Raw genomic sequence first — 23,557 nt, 5'->3', positions numbered from 1 at the left:
CTGCGTGTGAGAAATGTGTCGCGCTGTTGGACCATATGCTCCACGCCTCTGTCGACAACGCCTGACTGGTCCCTTTGTTTACACTTTACACATTGTTAAACTTACAACCGGAGCGGCGCCATTCCGGGGAGCCACCGGACAAGGCTCGGTAACTTTTCGGAGGCATGATGACAGTAAACCATACATCTTTATTAGAATTTATACTGTAGATGCTACACTGTAAATAAATTCCAGCATTTCACAGGGATTAACTGTAAACTTAATTATCATTTCAAACATAATATAGGAGTTGCTATTACAAGATATTCATCTACAGTAGAGGTAGACCGATATGTAATTGTCTATGGCCGATGCCAACACCCATTTGCAGCCGATAATTTGTACCGTGATAACTTTCTCTAGGGCTGCAACTAACGATTATTTTCATAATCAATTCATCTGTTGATTATTTTCTCAAGTAATCGAGTAATCGTTTGGTCCATAAAATGTCAGAAAATATTGATCAGTGTTTCTCAAACCTGGAAAGGATGATGTTCTCTAATGTCTCGTCTTGTTGTCTTGTCCAAACACCAAACAATTATTACATTTTAATGATTTCTTTGTTATATGGAACAGAGAAACCAGAAAATATTCACATTTAAGAAGCTAAACAATCCAAAAACGATTATCAAAATAGTTGACGATACATTCAATGAATATAAAATTGGTCAAGAAAAAACTAAATAATTACATTTTGGTATAAAAAATTACGTTTTAGTGACTTTTATCACGTTTCTGAGACAAAAATTGTGTCATTTGTAATTAGTGGCCGATATTAAATAGTAATCACCAATTATATATTTATTTATTTAGCCTTTATTTAACCTGGAAGGTCCCACTGAGATACAAGATCTCTTTCAGGGAGTCCTGGTCAAGATAGCAGTATAGACAGTACAAATCCTTACAGAAACAAGTTATATTAAAAAAATATAATTTGCAAATATAAGACTGATTGATCAACTCGACCAATTATTAGGTCCGGCTCTATTCGGCAGTGATTTACAATCTTAAATATAGCATTATATACTATCCAGGAGAAACTGGGATACAGTATATGCACACACAGTAATTCACTGTGAATGTACAGTCAAATATTTTACAGTGTTTGGCTCCATTCCACTTTTTTGTAGTCTAATACCAATATCCATGTCTTGAGTATCATCCGATATCAGCCGGATATATCAGTCAAAAACAGAACACTTAAATTACAGACTTTGTAAGTTGCATTGTTTCACATGGACATTTTGATTTGAATGAATTGTCCGGCTCCTGTGTTGCAAAAGAAAAAGATATCTCCTATATGGCAGCAAGGAAACATGAGGCAAGAAAGGGGACAAGGATAAAAGTCCTTCACTGGACTGTAATGTTGTTTGTCACCATTTCAATCAAAATATTTTGTGGACAGCAAAATGTGCCTCATTGTACACACACGGTGTAAAGTGAGATGCCTTTACATTGTTTCTCAGTTCAGACAATGGGCTTTTCTATCAGACAAACTTGGTAACACCGTGGTTCAGATGATTCCATTTAAGTCGTTCACGGTATAGAGCTGTGGATCGCTATAATTTGTGCTGCCATTTCCATTTTGAAAGGTTAGTCGCATTTCCAAAAACTGCTGTCCCTCTAGGATATGTGTCTCTCTCAAACAGCAATTTATCGTTCAGGGGCAGCCTCGTCTTTTCCACTCCACGCTGTCATGAGAGGCTGTAATTCTCTCTCAGTATCCTCAACACGATCTCTCCCTCTCTCTCTCTCTCTCTCCCTCTCCCTCTCCCTCTCCCTCTCTCTCTCCTCCACAAAGACACCAAGCTACGGCAACTTGCATACAAAATAGCTGACTCAATCATCCAGCTGCATAATCAAGATAAGGCAGACGGGGCACGGGGAAAAAGGGAGATGTGAAGGCAAATGCAAGAGGCAGCTTTAGCAGCAGCAGCAAAATGTGCACACATCTTCCCAACTGTTACAACTCCAGACATTAAAAGTTGGATGTTGAGTCACACGGCGGCTGTACACCGGCTACTGTGATCTCACATTTGAGATCAGCAGAACAAGTGCGACCTCAACGCTCGCACTTGAGTGGCATGAAGGCGGATTGTTTAAGCTTCATGTATTAAATGCCTCCCTGCTTTTAATGTCAGGAAAAGGCAGTAACACATTAATCTGAGCAGAAGAGATGATACAGCAGCACCACACACCTACACTACACTATGTCCATATAGTGCAGCTGAGTGGAAAGCAACAGAAATGTTCCATACAGCCTTGCCATTCCTTTGGCTGTGACCACAGGTGTAGGTTATATTAAACCTGGCATTGTTTCAGCATTTTCTCACTGAGCCACTATGCTTTGGACCTCAGCCACCCACCCACACACACACACACACACACACACAGAAGGAGAGAGAGAGAGCGCCACACTGCCTGCCTCCTCGTTTGACAGCTAAATTCATGGAATCTTAATTTGTGTGAAAGACTTCCGAGTTGGCTAATGATCTTTGGAAACGAGTCCCGTTTCCAACTTTTAAAAATCGATCCACACGCGGAGCCTTTTTGCAGTCCAAATAAATTAACGTGCCTCGCTGTGCTGTGTGCATTTCCCAGACAGATGGCACAGAGGCAGCAAAATCCTCCAGCTAATCTTGAGTGAGACTGCACAGGACTACACTGTAGCCTCCTGTAAGTACAAGGCTGTGTAATGACAACATAACAGGCTTCTGGCTGTGCAGTGTGCACTCGTCGTTGAATATGTGTGCTTTGAAAAACGTATGACTCATGCAGTTTGCATGAGTTAATGCTCATTGTGAGCCACAGATTTGTGCAACTGGCTGTCATTTGATGTCTGTGAGAGCTGTGTGAGCCAATAGCTGGGGAATTAAAAAAAAAGGCTTTATTTTCCATTCAATGAATTTAGAAAATACAATTTGACGAATAAAACCTCGTATTAGTGTTTAGTTCTCATGTGCACGAGCAGGGAAAGGAGTTTATGTGTGGGAAAGATGAAATCCGAAGTTGCTCATTGCAGTACATGGTGGTGGAGCTGTCCGTGGTGCTGAAGCCACTGCACGGTTTCACAGTCCCTGCTGCACTTTCACTGGAGCTGCATCGGCTGCTGTGTTCCCATCAACAAACGCAACTCTGTCATTCCTTAACATGCGTCACAGAGTATGTAAATATCCATATTCGTATCATAAAAATAAAACAATACTGAATATAATAGAGAAAGAGATGAACTTATTTGCAGCATGACGCCGAGGAAAGTGCCCGCATGACCTGCGCATGTGGAAGAAAACGCGAAACGCACTGACTCAAATGCACTTCTTCTCTCACAAGTTATGTTTTGCGAGGTTTGTGTTCACTTACTATTATGGGAATTTGTATTTCAACCTAGTAAAGCTTGGAATTACGCAGTAATAATAATAATAATAATGCACAAATGTTCACTCATAGCACGGACCGTCCAACATACAGCATATCTCACGTGTGTTTCCGTAAAAAGTCTGCGATGTTATAAAGTGTTTAAATCCAGCATCTTACCTGCTTGACGATCCCGGAGCAGGAGCTTCTTTCTCCTCGAGCTGGCAGCTCACTCACTGTATGTCACCACGAGCACAGCAGGGCATTTTCAAAGAGACGGGGGGAAATGTTTCGTGTGTTTTGTTTTCTTCGTCTTCTCTCTGTTCGATCTCAGAACATGAAACGTGTACAAAAAACAGAACAAGAAAAGAAACGAAAGAATCCCAGTTTTTGCTTTTTGCAAAGAGCAGCGGTTCACTGCGTCAGTCAAGGGAGAGTCTCAAAGATCCATTTAGCCGTGAATGATTTAATTCAGGACTGAGCTCTTCCTCCTCTCAGCGCTCCGTCTGCGCTGATCAGACCCAGATCCCTGCTTCTCCTTCTTTTTCTTTCTTTCTGTCTGTCTGTCACAACAGCAGCGTTTGACCACAGTCAGAGGAGGCGTGTTACACGAGTGGAGTGGAGTGGGTGTAGGTAGAGCTCACGGTCTCAGTCGGACAAGTGCGAGGAGCGCGCGCTGATCCTCTAGACTCGCCGCCGAGGCAAAGTTTAAATCTCATAATAAGATTGTTTGTCACCGCGAGGCTATAAATGGACGCAGTGAAGCGTTTGTGGCAACTGCTGCGGCTGCGGGAGTCAGAGCGCACAGTGGCGGCGGCGCTGGTGGCTTTTTAGTGCTGTGTGTGTGTGTGTGTGTGAACCCGGACCACTTTCAGGTTAATGAGTGAGAGGTGTCAGCGACGTCACGAGGCTTTGAGGGGCTTATCCACGAGGAAACTTTTCTCCCACCCCCTCTTTCCTCTGAATGCGGGCTGCACTATAGTCGCGCTGGAAGAGCGTTTGAATTGCTCAATTTCAGTCCGGTTGGGGGAATGTTTAATGTGTTATTGACAGGAGACACAGCAGTGAGGCCCTTTAACCTTTAATGTGGAAAATAAGTGTTTGATGAGGTCATTTGATACTTCTTAGGATGACAATGACATCAATATTGACCATATATGGCATATGTACCATGACATTGTTCATTTATATACAGGTGATATACATGCAGGTATACTGTTAACAAGTAGAATCTAATAGATGATGGTGTTTAGATTCATATTCCACATTTACAGAACGTCCAATCATGTAAAATTTCTTTCAGAATCGGTGCTCTGGTGTCATATAAATGTTTACTATTACATTGATACAGTGTACTATGATGTCATAACATGCAACACCCAACAACATTATCTAACTTTCTATAACAGTGGTTATTAAACTTTTTTTAAATATTAAGCTCTCAAAGTAGCAAATTATCACCAAAGTGGAGTAAAAAAATACAGTGGAGTAAAAAAGGTCGAGCAAAGTCAGCTACAGACTTTTCACAGGAGGCAGATTTATTCCCAATAAGATAATTTGCTCTCTCATCATCCTCCTCTTCATCACATATGCTTCACACACTGGTAGATAAGGTGACTCTAATTAATATTATTTAATCTAGTCCTAGTCTCCAGCTCCCCTTCGATCACATACCCTGGTTTATACAGCAGAACACTAGGAAGCTCGTGTACCACTGGCGGTACACGTACTACAGTTTGAGAACCACAGGCTTAGACTACCCTTGACATAGAGGGTTTGTACACATGTCTACATGAAGCAATACGGCATAACACCTGATAATCCACACGTTTTATATATCAGATTATTGCTTATTCTGGGTGTGACAATCCCTCTAAATCAGGTGTTCATATGAGCTGCTACCAGACGTCTCTATTATGCTTATGTGTTACAGAGAAGAGTCTGTGAGTCACTTCGCTGACTCCCTGACTCACATGTCATCTACATTTCTTAATCTAATTATTGCTTCTTTAGACCTTATTTGAGTTAAGGTAATGAGAAAATGCTGTTTTCGATGGCAGCGTCTCACTCTGTTGGTTTAGCTCGTCACTGGTTGTTTGCATCCATAATGTTGCATAATTCTTCTGGGTTTAATGGTTGATTTTAAATATATGTGTGATGCTCTAAGGAGAGGAATAATACTGACTATGTTGTGTAAGTATTTCTAATCTAAATGCATAGGTTTACAGACACATGCCATGACAGAACACGGACACACTAATACCAATGGAAAACATTAATAAGCCGCTATATGGACGAGGAGCCGTCTGTAAATTTCAGAGTTAAATGGAGGGCGTTTAGGGGGGAAGGCAGGAGCCACGGCTGCCACTGGAGTAGACCATACTTCACTGGAGAGGTCAAGCCTCGGTCCCCGTGATAGCAAATCAATGCACATCAATGATAAATTATGGAAAACAAGGAACACAAGAATACAGATGCCCACCCAAAAGGACCTGTGATTATGTTGTGTGATGCAGAGCGGGGCAGGACATTAACATGTTCAAAAATGTGGGTATATTTTACAGGTCCTTAGGTCAAATTTAATGAATTCTCTATATTTCATCTCTGAACTGTTATTATTTTTTACCTTCTTATCCTTGCATTAAAGTGTAAATATTTACTCAATAATAGAGTAAATATTGAAATGAAGCTTGACTTTATGAGTTATATCTCAAATCAAATCACAATATGCAACACCTGTTCATTTTCCACCCTCAGTGTTTTAAAAAGAAACAACTTAAATTATGCAAAGGTTAATACACAGATGTAATCACAGCATGATCAAGCCCACAGTGGAAACCATACCAAAACAGGAAGAGTGGAGAAAGGAGCCGAAACCATGGTGACCAAAATCCGACGTGTCCCTCATGGGTTAAACCCAGATCGCCTGTCCCCGTGTAAATGCAGCCCCAGATTAAATTTATGGAGAGTGCAGCCTGATGTGCTCTGTAATGACGTAGTCTGGGGGATGACCCCAGCAAGCTGGGAAGTGGCTACTGCCAGGCTGCAGATGAGTGGGAGAGCAAGTGGCTGTGTGAGGACTTGGCACACAGATGCTGCAAAGTCTTGTCTCATTGCAGCAGACAGATTGGAGCTGTGAAATGTGGACACAGACGGCCCGGCCCAGGAAGTCAGAGCACTGCAGCTGCAGCACAGAGAGAGCCACAGGCTGTATGATGGTCACTAATACGTTCACATCTGAGGACCAGGCATGAAAAGTGACCACATACAGATACTGCAGCCTTTGTGCCTGATCCTGTCACTGAATGTAGTCTGAACATAACAGAATAAACAAATGGGATGAGTTAATTATACTAAATTTAAATTATTGATGCAATTGTAGAAAGTTCACCTGTCGCTTGTTAACATACAGTTCTAGTGTTTTCATATGGAGTGCCACAAGGGGGAGCCGGCATCTGTCCAGTTCCAGAACTTCTCGTTATATACTTTAAAATCACATGTATTACAATATTATGTATTAGTGTCTGTGTGTTTTAGAACCATTTGGGACTTGATGTTTCCATAGCCTGCCAATATTATATGTATATATGCATATTCATGTTATTCCTGGTGTAAATTTCATTATAGCTCAGTTACACTTTCAATCAAAATTGGTAAATGCCATGGTATGAAGTTGGAATCCACCCCACCTCATTTAGTTTGTCCCACACAATGTCTTTAGTTCACATCATATTTAATGCAGGGACATTTATTTCATCTGTTGTAGCTTTTGTGTCACTACGAATAAGGGTTGAAAGAAAATCTACGTATTTCTGTTAAGTTTCAGCACACTTTTACATTACATTGCTGACATTACATTGAAAATAAGATGGTATCACCGTAATGTCACACTCCAGTTGCCACACTATTATAATGAAATCGATTATTGTCCTTAAAAGACCATCAGAATAAAGAGGAGCTCCAGCCAAATGTCTTATTCTGTAAAACAACACTAATTATGACGGATGCCAATGTTTCCGCTTTGATTCTGAAACCTAACCTAAATGTTTGTTCAGAGACACTGGGGGAGAAGATCTGTTTCTGTTCTCTCTCTTTTGTTGTGTTTGTGTTTTATTCAGACACAGCATGAGGACTCTGCACCTTTCACTGTGTAGCAGCAGATGGTTCGGACTATAATGAACCTCCTCCGCTGAATTTACCTTTAGGGCACAGTCGCTTTAATGTTGTCCAGGTATGAGCTTCGAATCCCCATGGACAACAACTGTCTTTGTTCATAATATACTAATGATTTATAATGCACAGAGGTGGGTACATACATATGAGAGAATATGTGAAATGCTGTTGTGTAACGCTGTGATGTATTGTCATCGAGAAAATCTACTTTCTGTTTTGGTACAAAGGGAATCGAGTGGTTGTGTGATACATGTACAGCTTGTTTGTTTGAGCATCACGGACAAACCCAGCAATGCAATTGTTAAGTCATTACAGTCTATGCACGCTACAGGCTACATTACATCACCTAAGTCGACAGTGAATGCTTAAATGACTGTGGCATTGAATGGATGAGGGGAATCTAAATCTTGCACAATGTTTTTTTTCCTTGATTTGCATCTTAGTGATTTTATATTTTTCACACCAACACAATATTTACACTATAGAAACACAGATTATTTTTTTTAACTAAACACTGAATGTATCCTTGTTTAAACGTCACTGGACGTTGCTCAAGAACCATTTTACCCGACACCACTGGTTTCAATAAATTTAAAAGCATCTACATGTAACTTAAGTCCACTATGACTTGTTTTGCATTGAAAGACGACTGGCTGTGCTTCATGTAAATCTGGGAGAGAAAAAAATACTGCAAATGAAAAGATTATATTATTATATTATGTCACTAAATGGGGTCCTGTCAGTCTGGGAGAGGAATAAAAGATAGGTGGAATGTATTATTCAAATCCTTCATTTACTGGCTAAGCCAATTTGGTGCTGAGGCAAGTATCAGGGCTGGCAGTAATTCAGGGGAGTAGACAGTGACTGCCGCTTGATATAATGGAATATGTGCTGTCAGTGAAGTTAGGGAGATCCATCTTACTGGTGACGCAGTGTTATGTGGGAGAAATGGGGAAGCTGCACTCAGAGGAGCGTGTTGCCATTTAACAGCCCTCGCAGCAGCCCCATACCTTTTTAATGTCCTCACAAAGACAATAAACACACGGGAGTGTGAAGTGATTGCACATGACATGGCATTAAAGTCGCTCTGCAGTGATTCTCGGCGCCAGAGACAACTAATGCAAGAATAAAACAAAACCAATGGTTCAATAAAAACAAAATAAAAATAAATCACAGCGCTGCTGTCTTCTGATCCTGGCAAATGACAAAGAGAAAACAATCAATTGCTGTTATACAGCTGTATTTATTTTCTTCGAATAAATCATAAAATGATGTCATGGTATGGGAAGAACGGATGAAGGAAGGCTTTACTGCCATTACTCCTGCGAAGGTGGTGACGGCGCACTGTAAAAGTATTTCAAGTAAGTAAAAGTAAACAAGTATTACAGAAACATTGTACATTCATGGACATTTATATGTAAATATGCCAGATTAAAGCCTGTACATCTGGAGACACGAGGCAGGCTGATGGAACAGGGTTAAAGTAAGTAGTGTAAGTAGAAGCAACAAGACAAAAACAAGATGTAATAAAATACTGTTAGCTCTGTTGCCTCACAGTATGAGGGTCTGGAAACATGGCAGCAGCAGGCGCTCCACAGGGAAACACCCCACCCCCCCAAAAAAAAATACATGCAAGAAATTATTGTCTGTCGTAGAAGTGGGAATTTTGTCTGTACTGCAAGTTTAGGAATCGATGGCAGAGGCCTTGCGCTCAAATGGTCAGATTTTACAAATATGTAAAGAAAACTGTACAAGCGTCGTGTTTAACCCTTTAAATCTATAAAATGTCAATTTCAGTCAAATCGTTGTGAGTTCGGATCAGACCGACATCATTGTGTTTCTCAGTATAGTGGTGTTTTGATCTTGTGTCGCCCGGTGACATTCTTGTGCAAAGCACAGGAAGTGAGTCCTTCATGTCGAGACAGACGGAGGCAACAGCAAAATGTCAGGTCTGATAGTATTACTCGACAGAGCATACAATATTAATATTAATATTAATATTAATCACGTAGTTTATGTTCACAAAGACCAAACAGGCAGAAGAATAACGATATCAACGACGACCAAAAATCATCAAAAGCTTCATCTAAAATTCAACAGTGGAGAGGATTTAATTGCAGTAAGCAAAGCAACACTGGAGAATAATTAGCATAAATGCTCGGAAAGGGCACAAACAGGGACAAAGTTTGCGACGCACAAATCCCCAGCGGTGAGCGTTTGTAGGAGTGTCATTTGCATATATTTAAATATTCAGGCGGCGAACACGAAAAATTAGATAATACATCATGTGTCACACTATAGAGATTTTCGCTAATGTATAAACAGCACAGGTGTCGTTGAGTAAATGATCTTTATTTTTTCCACTTTCACAGACCCTCTGACTGAGTACTTTGAGGTTTTATTCTGCGTAACGTAGCTAACGAAAAGGTTTTTCTCTCGGTGAAGTTAATTGTCACTCCGCATTCATCAGTCAAGGTGTCAATCTTTTGCTCACAATTCCCCCCCCAAAAGCTTCAAAGACAAAAAAAATAAATAAATGTGAAAGCCACTCATCGTCTGTTACTTTGTGAAAATGATTACTATGCTCCCTCTCAGTGCCCCTCCTCCTCCTCTTCCACCTCCTCTTCCTCCTCCTCCTCTGTGCTTTCTGTGAAGATATCTGACAGCTTGGTCACCAGCAGAAACAGACAGCTCACACTGGAGAGCAGCGCGTGGGCAAACTCAGGCAACACTTAGTGAGCAGGGCCAAGGCCCCATGGTAGCTGGCTCAGCGTGACCGGTGGGATAAACACACCACCTACACTCGGAGCCCAACAAAAGAGAGAAACAGTTATTCCAACAGCTGTGACATACAGCTTGTACCCTGCGAGTCTGTTTTGAACGAGATTTATTTATGGTTTAAATGGAGGAATGGCTGAAAATACCTGATGCCGGTACTTTCAACTCTCCCAGCTGAGCTACTCTGGTTTAGGTTTAGGGTTGACCGCCTCCACCCCAACCGAGAGCTGTTTGCCTGTAAATAGGGTCCAGCGCGTATTGATATACTTTCACAGAGAATGCACAGAGGGGTTATTTTGACAGCCAATTCAAGACATATATAATTAAAATGGCAAAGTGCCTGAGTGCCTGCTTTGGTCATATATTTTTCTTTTACCTATACTACTCCTTCACTATCCATTAGCTCAAAGGCAAGAGGGGAAAAAAGGGCTGTACCCATATTTTACACCTACCAGAGGAGGATCGCATGCATGATTCAGAGGCTTGCTCAGCCTTGTAGGCTCAATGTATCTACTGTCAGCAAGTACAATGATCTAACTGGGATTTTAAGGTTCCGTGACGGATTGATTTCATTTAAGAACCATGATAATTTGACAAAGCAAAGTGCTTGCTCTGCACGTTCCTCTTCCCAACTAGTCCATGATGATAAGTTACTCTGACATACTGAAATCTCAATCAAGAACGGGGATTAAGGAACATTTCCTTAAGTTCCCCTCTAGTAATGGTCCAATATTTTTGGCACCCTTGAATTTGAAGAAGTATGCACTCATCTGTCACTTCGTTCGGCACACGGGGCGCCTCATACAATGTCAGGAGGCTTTAAGGTTTGTCACGTTTTGCATTCATAGGTGGTCCTCTGCATACCGTGGCTGTGACTGATTTTGGACTTTATCCTCTGACCTCTGGCATCAACACAGCATTTTTACCCAGAGAAAATGCTGCTCACTAGATATAATTCTCTGAAAACCCTAAAGGTGGCTGTGAATGAAAAATCACCCAGAACAACTCATGTGGCACCACCATCCATGCCAAATCACTTCAATGACCTTTCTTGTCCATTCTGATGCTCAGTTTGAACCTCAGCAGATCATCTCTACATGCCTAAGTGCAGTGAGCTGCTGTCCCCTCTGGCCCAGGTCATGTTTTATTTTTCTCCCTCCTAATATATACTGTTTTACTGAAAAAATCTATTCACAACTCTCTCTCTATCTCTCAGTAGAGTTTAACATGCACAGTTTAAAGCCATAGTCCGACTAAAACAGGCAATCGGACTACTTGCAGAGTACGAGTATACATGCAGAGGAGAAAATGGATTTACTGGCCGTGTATGTGTGACTCCACCTCCATAGGTGGCGCTATATCTCTCTATAAAATTCTACATTTTGAATCAGTTTCCTGTTGACCTTTACGTCACAGAAAAAACAGTGAACGGCGAGATGGAACATGCTGTGGTTCTGTATGTTTCGTACCTGCTGTGCATGTTAATCTTGATGCAGATTAGATTGAGCATGGCTGCTGTGTAGCCCCGTTACTGGGGTTTATATGTCGTCTCCTTCTACTTCCGAGCCAAAGACCGGGGGAGAAAATTTCGGTGCATGCACAGAACGCTAAGTCCCACTCCAGTCTGACTCCAGTCCCACTAAGCATGCACATGCAGGAGTAATCCGACTATGAATCGCATTATCCAGGTATGTTAGTCAGACTAAGACTCAATTTTAGTCAGACTAACGTGATTCCAATTCCTGCCACATCTTACTTGTTTACTAAAAGCGGATCAGCGTTTAGTTCTCATGCCCATTGTTTCATTTTTGCCAAGTGATTATTTGTATATTTGCCCTATTTAACTGTCCATGTACCAAAACCTGTTTTCATCAAGTCAACTTTAATTTCTTTTTCCAGAACCTTGTTGTTGTGAATTGCATTTGAGGCCACATGTCATTACATCTGGCTAGATTATATGACGAGACATGTGTGTTGAACATGCATTTGCACCCATTACAAAAAGACCAATGTTTGTGTCAGTAGAATATTATATACTGTATAATATTGCACTAAAATAATGTAGATTTATGTGGAGTTTAGCTGGGATAACACAGCTGGAAAGTTCTCACTTCAAATCCAGGTTCAGTTGGGGGTATTTTCTGTGTTTGTGTGGGGTTCTCTCAGGCCACTCCTGCTTCCTCTCATAGTCTGAAGGATGCAGATATGCTTTGTGGTTCACTCTAAATTGACTGTAGGTGAGAGTGATCGTCTCTGTGTGTTGGCCCTTTGATAAGCTGACCTTTCCCAGTGAGGACCCTGCCTCTTGAACAATGTCAGCTTGGATTGGCTTCAGCTCCAAGCCCACAAGACCCTCAAAGGTTAAGTAGTATATAATTGATAGATAAGACTGTGGGGTTTTTGTAAATATTAGTCTTGCTTTTTTTCCCACATTCAGTCTCCACCTTGGCCTTCGGAGCCTTACGAGGTTTGGTATGCAGCTTATGGTTATGGTTGTGAAACTGTGTGTAATCGACTCTGTACTTTAGTAACATCTTCTGTTGTGTTGTGAACTTTTTGACCATTACATGAACTTGATGAAGGCTACATTAAACATAGTTGTATCTGAGTACTGTGGCAATGAATGAATGGTCTTAAGGGTCAGTTCCTCAAATGATATCGATTCTAATCGCTTTGGAATATTGTTGGATAAAAGGAGAACAACCAACCAGGGAAGACGTTTTGACACTAACTGAAGAATGTAAATATGACAGGTTTTACTTTTGTGCAAGTCCCTGTTCCAGGAATGATTATTCATATCCATAACTCAGTTACACTCACCACCACAAGTTACACTCCAGGTAGCCTCTGGTCAGCCTGAAGCATTTTATTTTTTACTTTTCTTTTATTTACAACCAGCCAACACACATACACACACAAGCAAACCTGTTTTTATATCTTAGTGAGGACACATCATCGATATAATGCATTCCCTAGCCCCTTGGCCTAACCTTAACCATCACAACTAAGTCCCCAACCTAAATCCAATTCTAAACCTAACCCTAAAACCAGGTCTTAACCCTGATAAACGTTCTTACAAAGAGACATTTGTAAATTTTTTTGGACCTTACAAAGACATGAATACCAGTACATCCACACAAAAAAAACATTTGCAGACGTCGGTCACTGACTCTCTCTCTGTCATTACCATGTCCTTCAAGCATCATCACCACTTTCCTGACCGTGAAACTTCCCGATGACACGACGATCTCAAAGTCATTTCACGGTCTTTGTTGCGATCACGTTACGTTTGTCTACATGTTGACAACCAGCCTCCTTTTTATGCAGGTCAAGTCAAGTAAACACTGCGGAAAGTTCAGACCCTTTCATATTGGACGACAACAAAAATTCCCATAAACATCTGGTTTTTGTTCGCAGGGGGGAAAAAGTATGAATGGCATTCATTTGACATGTAACTGACACAAGAGAAATCACAGATATCTCTTTGCTGCAGGGCCAATTAGCAGTAATGGACAAATGAGACAAACGATTGTGAAGCCCTAAAAAGAAACGACATATTTACTGACCAAGGCCTCTCCCTCAAATGCACCAGTGGAGCACCAGTGATGCACCGTCGAGATGCAACTGATTCATTTTACTTGTCTGCCCAGCAGCTAACTCACTCTCAGTCCTTCTGTTAGGGGTCCAGCCAAAAATAATTAGATATTTTTTCATGCTTATGAGAAATGGTGGTCCACTGTAGCCTGTAGGATAATCGAATGAAATGCCTGGCTGTAGAAAAAAAGTCTGCATAAATGTTCCTAAGAGCAATAACTGGTATGTGTGGCAAATTCATCAACTGTGGGGAAAAAGATTCATTTGGTTTACCCTGCATACAAAATGTGTTGTAAAAGGGTTATTATTTGTTTTCAGCTCATTTGAGAAACTTGGTTTCTTTCATCAAAACCAGTGATTGTGCCCTGGATACACATTTTGTTTTGTCTCTTTTGTTTTCTGGTACCCCGTGGAATTTCATTAAAATATTCTGGTTATATAACATTCATTAACATTTTTTTGGTGAAAAATATTCCAAGTGATGTACTTGATATTCAGATGTGCCAATAAATTTGACGAGGACTGCAAGAAGAGCCGTACAGGACGCACAAACCACCGCGGAATGCCTCTATATTTGATTTATTTAAAAAATATTTTGAGTATACTTCAAATGCAGAGGCAATCCCCACCCAGAAGCCTTTATTCAGTTTGGCTGCATGCCTGTGAAACCATGAGATCGTCTGAATCAATGCCACCGTTTATACAGTCAGCAATCCTCTCACCTGTCTGCACTCATACTGGCAGCCGCGTTATGCCCCACAGGGGTAAAAATAACTAGTTAATTATTAATTTTGTGGAGGTGATGCCATCTTTCATCACTTGAAACGTCTTGAGAAACATCCCGGCCCAGACAGCACAGACGCGCAGTCTATCAATAGAGATTCAGCAGTCTGGAAAAAAAAACCTCTCGCTCATGAAGGATGCGCTGCTCGATCAGGGTCTTTAGAATCCTTCGCTGTGATTATGAGAGCTAATATGAAGACAGTCGTGATAATATGAGGTGATGCGTTACGTCAGACTCATATTTTCTGGGAAAGTGCTGCATTTTGTACAAACCTACCTGTAATTTCCATAGAAGTCGGGACACTTGATAAAAATGCAATCATTTGTCTGACAAACTTTACTGTTAAAGTCATCATCACGCTCAAAAACAGTTGGGTCAGAGCCAACTTTACCATTGGGTCATATCAGAAAGCACTTTTTCACTGTTTTGGAAGTTAATAAACTAGTTGTTGCAGTGCTGCATGTGGATTGTTCGCCCAATCTTGCTCTACACAAGACTTGAGACCTGAAGAAACATCTCCAACTTACCTCAAACAAGTCCAGTTGCCTACAGCTAACTACAAAAGATTGACTATGACTGAGAACCTTTACAAACACAAGACCTGAGATGCTCAACAGCCACTGGTGAACGTCAAGTGACTCTCCTCTTGATAATGTGCCACGTATTTTTAAAAGGAGACAGATCTGGACTGCAGCCAAGACCAGTCAAGTTCACCCACTCTATGTTTACAGTGCCACGCTGACGTAACTCTTGCAGAATGAGGCTTGACATTGTCCTGCTGAAATAGCCATTGAGTTTCTGTTAACAGGCGTCGTCTTGACAGCACAGGATCAAACAGTGTGTGTCTACAAAACTACAAAAGTATAATCACCAATGATACCTGGGCATATATGAAGATCTGCACTGATGGTCCCACATACCGTCATAGATTTTTGAACCCTTTCATTGATAATGATCATTTCCACCCTTTGAATTTCCCCAAAACAAGCGGAAATATAAACTTGTCTGTTTCCACTGTCTTTCAATCAATTTCAGAGGAGTTCAGGAGTCCTGTGTCATTTCTGCACAAAGTTGATATATAGACAGTTTCAGGTTACATTTCCTGATGTGGGCGCTCAAATGGTAGCATGGTGGTTTCTTATACAATACCAACAGTTTCCGTCCTTGGCTTTTATGAAATAAAATCCCACCTGACTATGTGAATCTTTTCCCAATATTACTGTATGTAGTGTTGGTGATGAAAGACCTAAATTGTCTTCCATCATGCACTGAGAAATGTCTTTGTCCTGAGTGACAATTGTCTCCTGATGTTTGACACACAATGGTGAGCCCATCATTGCTTGCAGAGTTTAAACCATTGCACTTTCATACCCAATGGGAAATAATTGTACTGTATAGCCATCATAGGATTTCTACAACAACAAATCTAATGGTACCATTGCACAATACTGTATATATTGTTCTGTGATTTCCCCAAATTACCGTTTGTAGTTTGTTTTTATTGCATTTTCAATTTTAGTTTTCTGGAAATGGGGTTTGTACATCAAATCCAAACGGCTAACACTTTCATAACCAGTTAAAAACACTGATATATTCCCGTGGGAACTGTACTTTAATTGATGTTAATTCAGCAATCACTCAGTGGAGTAAACAATTTCACGATACTTCATCCATCCAGCCTCCATCCATACGGCACTTGAATTATTTTTCCAATTACAGTTCAGTTTAATTTGCACAGCAATCTTAAAAAAAACAACAACTTCACAAGTGCAAATATGGCATTATGTTCTCGTCACTGATCTTCATGGAAACCGACTGTGGTTCATTTGTATTGAAATGTGTGCTAGACACAAGCAGCTTTATTCCGTAGTTTCAAATGAATCATTTTGTACACATACATGCTTATTTAGAATAAGAGAATCAATAAGACTTAAACCTCCGTATGCTAAATATTTGGCTGCCATCCACAAAAATACCCACTACAAAATCCACTCACCACTAAAGCTCACTATAAATAAATGAAGTCATTAAAAAGATTTCGTAAACAAATGCATTTATCTCTCATTCCCCCTTCTTTGTTGACGTGCTGTTTTATGTACTGCACATCAAGCAAATGTGTCACGACAACAATGTACTGTAGATGCATATGCTGTGATGAGGCATTCCTCCACCTCCTACACAATTTGGGGCTCTTCATTCACAACATCTGACTCATTCTGCGAGATGTAAACAGTCTGCCGGGGTCAGAGGCCAGGGAAGTGGACTGAGGCACACATCTGCTGTATGTGCACAGAAACCCATCGCCGTCATTCTCAACGCGGCTTGTCGTTACATTGCAGTCGGTGCTTGTGTGTTTGTCTGCGGGCGGTGAGCAATGAGGCGCCCACCAGTCTGTATCTGTCTGACTGCAGCGGGGAGCCTGGGTCTTCCAGTGCCCCATCCATGAGCCCGGCAGGCAGCCCACACAGATGCTGTGCATACCGACAAAAGGACATTCGCCTACGCTGTGTTGTCTAAATGATTCCCTAGCTCACGTAACATTAAATGAAAAAAAGCAGCAGATTGTGAAGTGTGTCATCAGTGGATATTGGAGATATATATACTTGCCTCAGTTCCTGTAAAAACTTTTCATTACTGCAGAGTTGCTTGAATAAAAACGGGGAAGGCTAAAGGTGACGCGGCGGTTTAGGATTTTTGACGGACAGCGCCGACAAAGGGATTGTTTTTGATGAACTGCAGTGTTAAAGTCTTGCTCGTCAGTGCATCTGAGCGGGAGAAAAGGAGGGCAAGTGAAGTGCACTCGCATATACAGCTGGCACATGTTCAGCTGTTATTGCAGGTGGTGTTATTAGAGCTATAAAGCAATAAAAAAAAAAAGAACCAATCTCATACCCATGCACAATAAAAACACGTGCACACACACACAGTGGCATACTTACACAATTCTCTTTGACTGAAATAAGCTGATTTAACACAAAGTCCCTCAAATGCTCACTGGTGTCAGATACAGCTCACAAAGTAACACCATTATCACCGACGGTAAAACACAGCGGTGTGAATGGGCCGAGCAAAGTCGGATACAGACGTTTCACAGGAGGCAGATTTATTCCTGGTTCTGATAACTGAGGGCAACACATCGCAACAAACAAATCATGTATCAGTGTAACGTAAATAAATAGATAGAAATAAGGAGTAAATAAGTGTTGCTTATACTTTATGGAGAAGGAGTGGGATATGATATGTAAATTAAATGATTGTGTTGTTTTGTTTTCCACCTTTCACACGTGTTGATGCTGTTGAGCATTCCCCAAAGACTGTGTTGCGGACGGGTCACAAGAGGGTTTTTTTACAGGTTGCCAAATAAACTTGCAGATGTTCTTTGTAACCTTAGATACAATTATCAACATAATATCACATGAAACTAAATTGTGATTCATTTACTGGACATATGCATTGGTGGGTAATTGTTACAGAAAAGTCTGCTCCTTCTCTCTGGAACAACTTTCCCCAACAACCGAAAAGTTCTCCCTTGTTTTCACCTTTAAAACCGGTCTTAAAATAAACCTTTTTTTTAATGTGCTTTTAATCTTTGGTCCTGCTAATTACTTTTTCCACTCTTATAATGCAATTGGCTTTGGCTGCACTGTTTTGCTTTGTTTGTGTGTTTGTGTTTTTGTGGTTTCTGTGCTTCTGTGCTTTTGAGTGCCTTGTAAAGTGCTATACTGGGCTCACATTTGTTATCCTCAGAAAGTGGGCTCCCTTACATCAAAACACATTTGAGAAAACACTCCTTTAAAGCCACCAACTCAGCTGTGGAGTCTTTTTCTCCATCTGAGAAAATGGAATATTTTGTTTCAATAGTTGTGTTACATTTAAAATTTTGTGAACCGGGGGAAGAGCTTTACCTATATTGTGTAATATCGGGTTAGTTAATTACAACCTTCTACATCCTATGTTCGACCGTCTCTTATAAGATCGCTAACCTCGTAATAAAGGTAATAATACAAATAAAAATTGTTTTGTTGTCGTTGATGTTCCTGGATTTGCGATGGAGGAAAACATTCCACTCTACCGTAGTACATCCTGAAAACTGAATCATGTACATGTGCAGTTCAGGGACCCTCATGTAACCCTAGAAATCCACGGGTTTGATTGAGAGATTGATTGAATGTGCACATCGTAAAAGAAAAAGTAGTTTTCTAGCGACACAGCCACAGCATGTAATCATCCGCCTTTAACCCCATACTTGCCAAGTCATTTCAAACATTACAGAACATCCATTTGCTGTGTCTTCTTCCTGCATTGCCAAGTTTTTATACTGGAGTGTTTTTACTGGGGAAATGCTTTTTCACTATTCTGTGTTTTTCAAATAATAATAATAATAAAAAGCTCTCCATTTGTAAACATTGCATGGTTGTGGGACAGTTTATTTAAAACTAGTGCACGGAACTCATAAATCAGTGCTGTTTTGCAATAAACACTCATTTTATAACAAATAAACAAATAAACTGCTGCTTACTGTCAAATACAGTTAATTGCATATCATGCACATGCCTTGTACAGTGTACAGCACTGCTGCTATCTGGCCACTTGGGCCTTTGTCACCACACAGTGTGAGCTCTGCAGGGTTTTTTTTTTTTAGATAGTTCCGCTCACTAAACTGTGACATTAGCATAGAGGCAGTTCCAGTTATAAAGAGTAGTGGGTTTAAGGCAAAAGTGTTTTGAGCTGCTGTCACATAACACACTGCAACAAAATAACAGTGAAAAGCTCCAGAATTTAAAGTCAGGCACTTACACTGAATCCATAAACGTTACCTAAATCATCTCAACCGCCTCTCACTGTGAGTGTGTGTGTGTCTGACTGTACGGAAGCTCCACTCGGTTGATATTTTGTTGACGGTGACATGAAATATTGATCAGACCCCAACTGCTTAGCTGTGGATTATTTCATGACGCATTTACTCCCTGTCAACCTCTGCTGCTAACACACTGCTGGTGCTTCTGAATAAAACCCCTGCACGGTTAAAACGTGTTTCGACGCTGTTTCATTAAGATCCTCAGAGATGCACTCTCTGGCCTCACACCTCGCATTAAATTTGAAATACTTCCTGCCCTCTTTCATACAAACACCGACTCTTGCCATGTGAAACATCTGTGGTAGGTCAGAACTTTATTTTGACTAGCGGAGATAATTACACATCAGATTTTGAAAAAGAAGCTCTTAGAGAAGCACTCTATGAATCAAGTGACTATCGCAATGGGGGGTCCCTTAACGGAGAAGCCAAAGCAACAACAAATCAGAGTGCCTCTTCATAGAAGACCAAACATCGAGGAATCGAAAAAAGCAACTGTGAGCTTGCACATGGAGCATTTTTAATAATTACCGCGTGCGCTAACTTACTATAGCGCCATATTTCCATTCACTCTTCCAGGAAGAGTTATGAATACTACCACTAGCAGTATTTACAAAGGTATCCAGTACAAAAGTGTGCATGTATAAGGGCAGCAGCTGGTAATGCTGTAATGATCTAATAAATTATTTGCTGTCGGCAAAAAGCCTCTTACGTCACCGTGAAAAAATGACATATTTTCCTCAGTAATGATCTGGCAGGATAAGCTTTGTTTATTTCGGGGTTTTTTTTCAGGCGTGAATTCATGTTAGAAGCATTGTTTTGTCACAGGGCATAGCATACATACGTCGGATATTTTATTTGAAAGATTAAAAATAAAGTGGGGGTGGGGGTTGGATTTTAATGCTGTATGAGTTTGGGCTCGCATACGCAGATCGTCAGAGCCCCAGAGACAGAATCAGCATGCAGGGAGGGCCACAGAGAACAGATCCTGCCTTGTTTTCAGCCTGCAGCTTTCATGTGAGAGGCATGCAGCATATGGAGGCAGTCAACTGAAAAGCCCACCGGCTCCTTCAGCAAACTAAACATAAAGCTCTGTTTTATTCTGCATGTGCCTAACCGTACCTTTAAAGAAAAATGATTCAGAATAAAAGTTTTAAAAAATTGGGGAATATTGTATTTATACTCACTTCCTCGAGTTGGGTAAAAAGGTCGGTTCGCTCACCTGGCTCTGTCATGTCTGCTCACTGGTTAACACGTATCTTGTTGTGCAAACAAAGTCACATGGGGTTATTTAAAAAGGCCAGTCTGAGCTGTACGTGAATAGAAATGTGGATACAAAGCACGGCAAACAAATGCAAATAAATCAGAGGCACCCTCACTTTTCACAGCAATGGGATTCAAAAGCAAACGAGGACCAGAAACCGATTGTACCTCAAGAAAAAAAATTCAGTAAAACACTTAAATGGCAAGTCAAAAAAATTTTGCTATTAAAATAAACTGATGCAAATGAATGGCACAAATAAAAGCCTCTAATATACCATGACTGTAATGACACTTTTCCATGATACAGTTCTAGCTCTACTCAGCTCGACTCCACTCAGTTTGGTATCAGGCACGTCGTTTTCCATTACTGTAATACCTCCTCAACGTGGGCATGAAACTGTCATGTTGTTGTCATATATGCCACACTCGCAAACTAGTGACAAGCAAAGTAGTTGTTTTAGCTGTCACTGAATCATTAGAATCAGTTCATTAAAAAGATTAGTTCAGTACTTCCTGCATGACCGGAGCACAGGCGCTTGTGATTCGTCTTTCTGCAGTGCTGTCACTAAATACACCAGACTCCTGTTAAATATTGACATTTTAGACATGTCCGTGCTAAATGTTGGAGATTAACGCATGTTTTCAGGGATTTCTACGTCTTTTAAACTGATCTACAGGTGTGATTCTTGTGTCGGGCGTCGCGCTCATGACTCGTGACGACACTCTCTGACCAATCAGTGGCCCGGCAGTCTGACGACGTCACATTTGGTACCTTGCCAAATGTACCTTCCTTCCTTAATCGAGGAATTGCTCTGTAGTGTCATTTTTACTCCTTGTGAACATCTGATCACTTTTTTTTGATTATCAGTGGAAACAAAAGCCAGTGTGATACATGTTATGTGTCAGGGATACATTTTCTTTCTTGTAGGTTTGTTACAAAATGTAACAGACACTGTAACGGAGGCTAACAGCTCAGGTTACGTGTGCGTCCATTATGTTGCGACTTCGTTGGTGACGCCATTCACTCCCAGCTCCGACTTCCGATGTAAATGGAACGCAGCATATTTAACAGTGTGGCTGAAACGCCGCTGTTTGTTTTTTTTGTCACGTTTAATCGATTTTTACGTCATTTTTCCAATGTGTTGTAATTTGCGGTCACAACAACGCTGCGGTCACAACAACAACAACATAAAATCAATGTTAACTTTGAAAAGCGTTTGATGATAAAATAAAGAATAATTAAATGTCCACGCAGCCATATGAGGTTCACCGCTCTAAAGAAAAGTGTCTGTGTTTAAACTGGGTTTAAGGCATCCACTTAGATATATGCTATATAGATCCTGTATGTATATACATACATTTGTATAGGAGTTATAATTGTATGCTGTTCATATTGATGTTCTAAAGACAAACGCACAGCCCGGTGACAGTGATGGTTCATATTCTTGTCAATGAACCACAACTGAACTCATCTTTGAGTAGAAAAAAAAAAAGGTTTGTTAAAAATGACGTTTCAGCTTCAGTCTCAGATGTGTGTGTGTGTGTGACCCTGTGATGCCACCACACAGACTGATATCTGGCACCGCGCGACAGATGCGACGAGCACCAGTGATCCCTCCTCCTGTTTGTGAGTCTTCCTCATGATGAAATCATTAAAGTGATCCAGGTGTCGCCGCGGATTGGAGCAGGTTTCACAGAAGAGCGATGACGACCTCGATGACTCGGGCCGCTGGGGATGAAGATGTCTGCTTGTCGCCCACCCAGAGCCAACATCTGCTTGTGTGCCACCAGCGCGTGTGCGTGTGTGTGTTTTGAATATTTCATTCGGGTGAAGGGCAAAAAGCACTTGTTCGCCAACACAGTGAATAAGCGCCACACTAATGGCAGGCGTATGGGCGGGCAAAGCATGCTTTTTTAATTGATGAATTCGATGAGTGGTTTTTATTCAGCTAGTTAACATTTATGTACACTTTCAATTTATTGTTCCAGCCTGGACATAATTCCAGTTGTCCCCTGAGCAGGGGAAAAACTAACAGAGTATACAAATAAGGCCATAAATGGTGGCTGATGGGTAATATGTGGCCATTTTTGTTCAGTACCCCATTAACCAAATGTCGCTCCCACATATTTTTACATCTGCACCACTTGATGACACTCCAGGGGAACAGATGTGTTCAAGTGAACTCACAGAGAACTCTGATGTGAGAGCGACACTTTTTCATTATTTCGCTGTCACTCAGCTCCGCGTACAGTCGTCAGCTGTACCGCGAGAGGGTTTAAAGCCCAGGAACAAACTATTACTTAGTCATTTCACATTTAAACAGCATGTAACCGGCTGCACAATAACACATGAGTATTCATTATTATGCAAATGACTATCCTCTCTTTAGGGAGCTCCATGATTTCATTTTCAATTATACAGTTTTTCTCTGTTACCTTTTCATTCCCCCGCTCATTGTTTTTTTGAACATTAAATCCGTAACAGCCTGGGCATTAAATTGAAGTTTCAGAGGATGCCTCGGAGTCCTTGGTTCTGCCAGGTCACGGAAAATGGATTTTTCTTTTTCTTTTTTAAATTCACATTAAAAATTATAAATAAGTGCAAATGTGCATGCTGCTTGTTTGTTTTGATTTTATTCTTTCACCAATTTTCCTGAAATCCTGTTCACTGCTAAATGAAAACAAACTCAAATATATAAAAATGCAGATTAAAAAAA

The 23,557-nt window shown here is 40.8% G+C and overlaps 1 protein-coding gene across 1 annotated transcript in view; it reads right to left on the bottom strand.

Moving 5' to 3' along the window:
* Positions 1-4,165, bottom strand: part of elfn1a (extracellular leucine-rich repeat and fibronectin type III domain containing 1a) — an 86,459-nt gene extending 82,294 nt beyond the window's left edge. The window contains exon 1 of the mRNA XM_058653731.1: positions 3,574-4,165. The gene's annotated coding sequence lies outside the window, so the exon portion shown is untranslated. The remainder of the gene's footprint in view (positions 1-3,573) is intronic.
* Positions 4,166-23,557: the final 19,392 nt, after the last annotated feature.

This window comes from Solea solea, chromosome 16, assembly GCF_958295425.1.
Source record: "Solea solea chromosome 16, fSolSol10.1, whole genome shotgun sequence".
Taxonomy (NCBI): domain Eukaryota; kingdom Metazoa; phylum Chordata; class Actinopteri; order Pleuronectiformes; family Soleidae; genus Solea; species Solea solea.
This window is presented reverse-complemented; position numbering and strand designations above follow the sequence as displayed.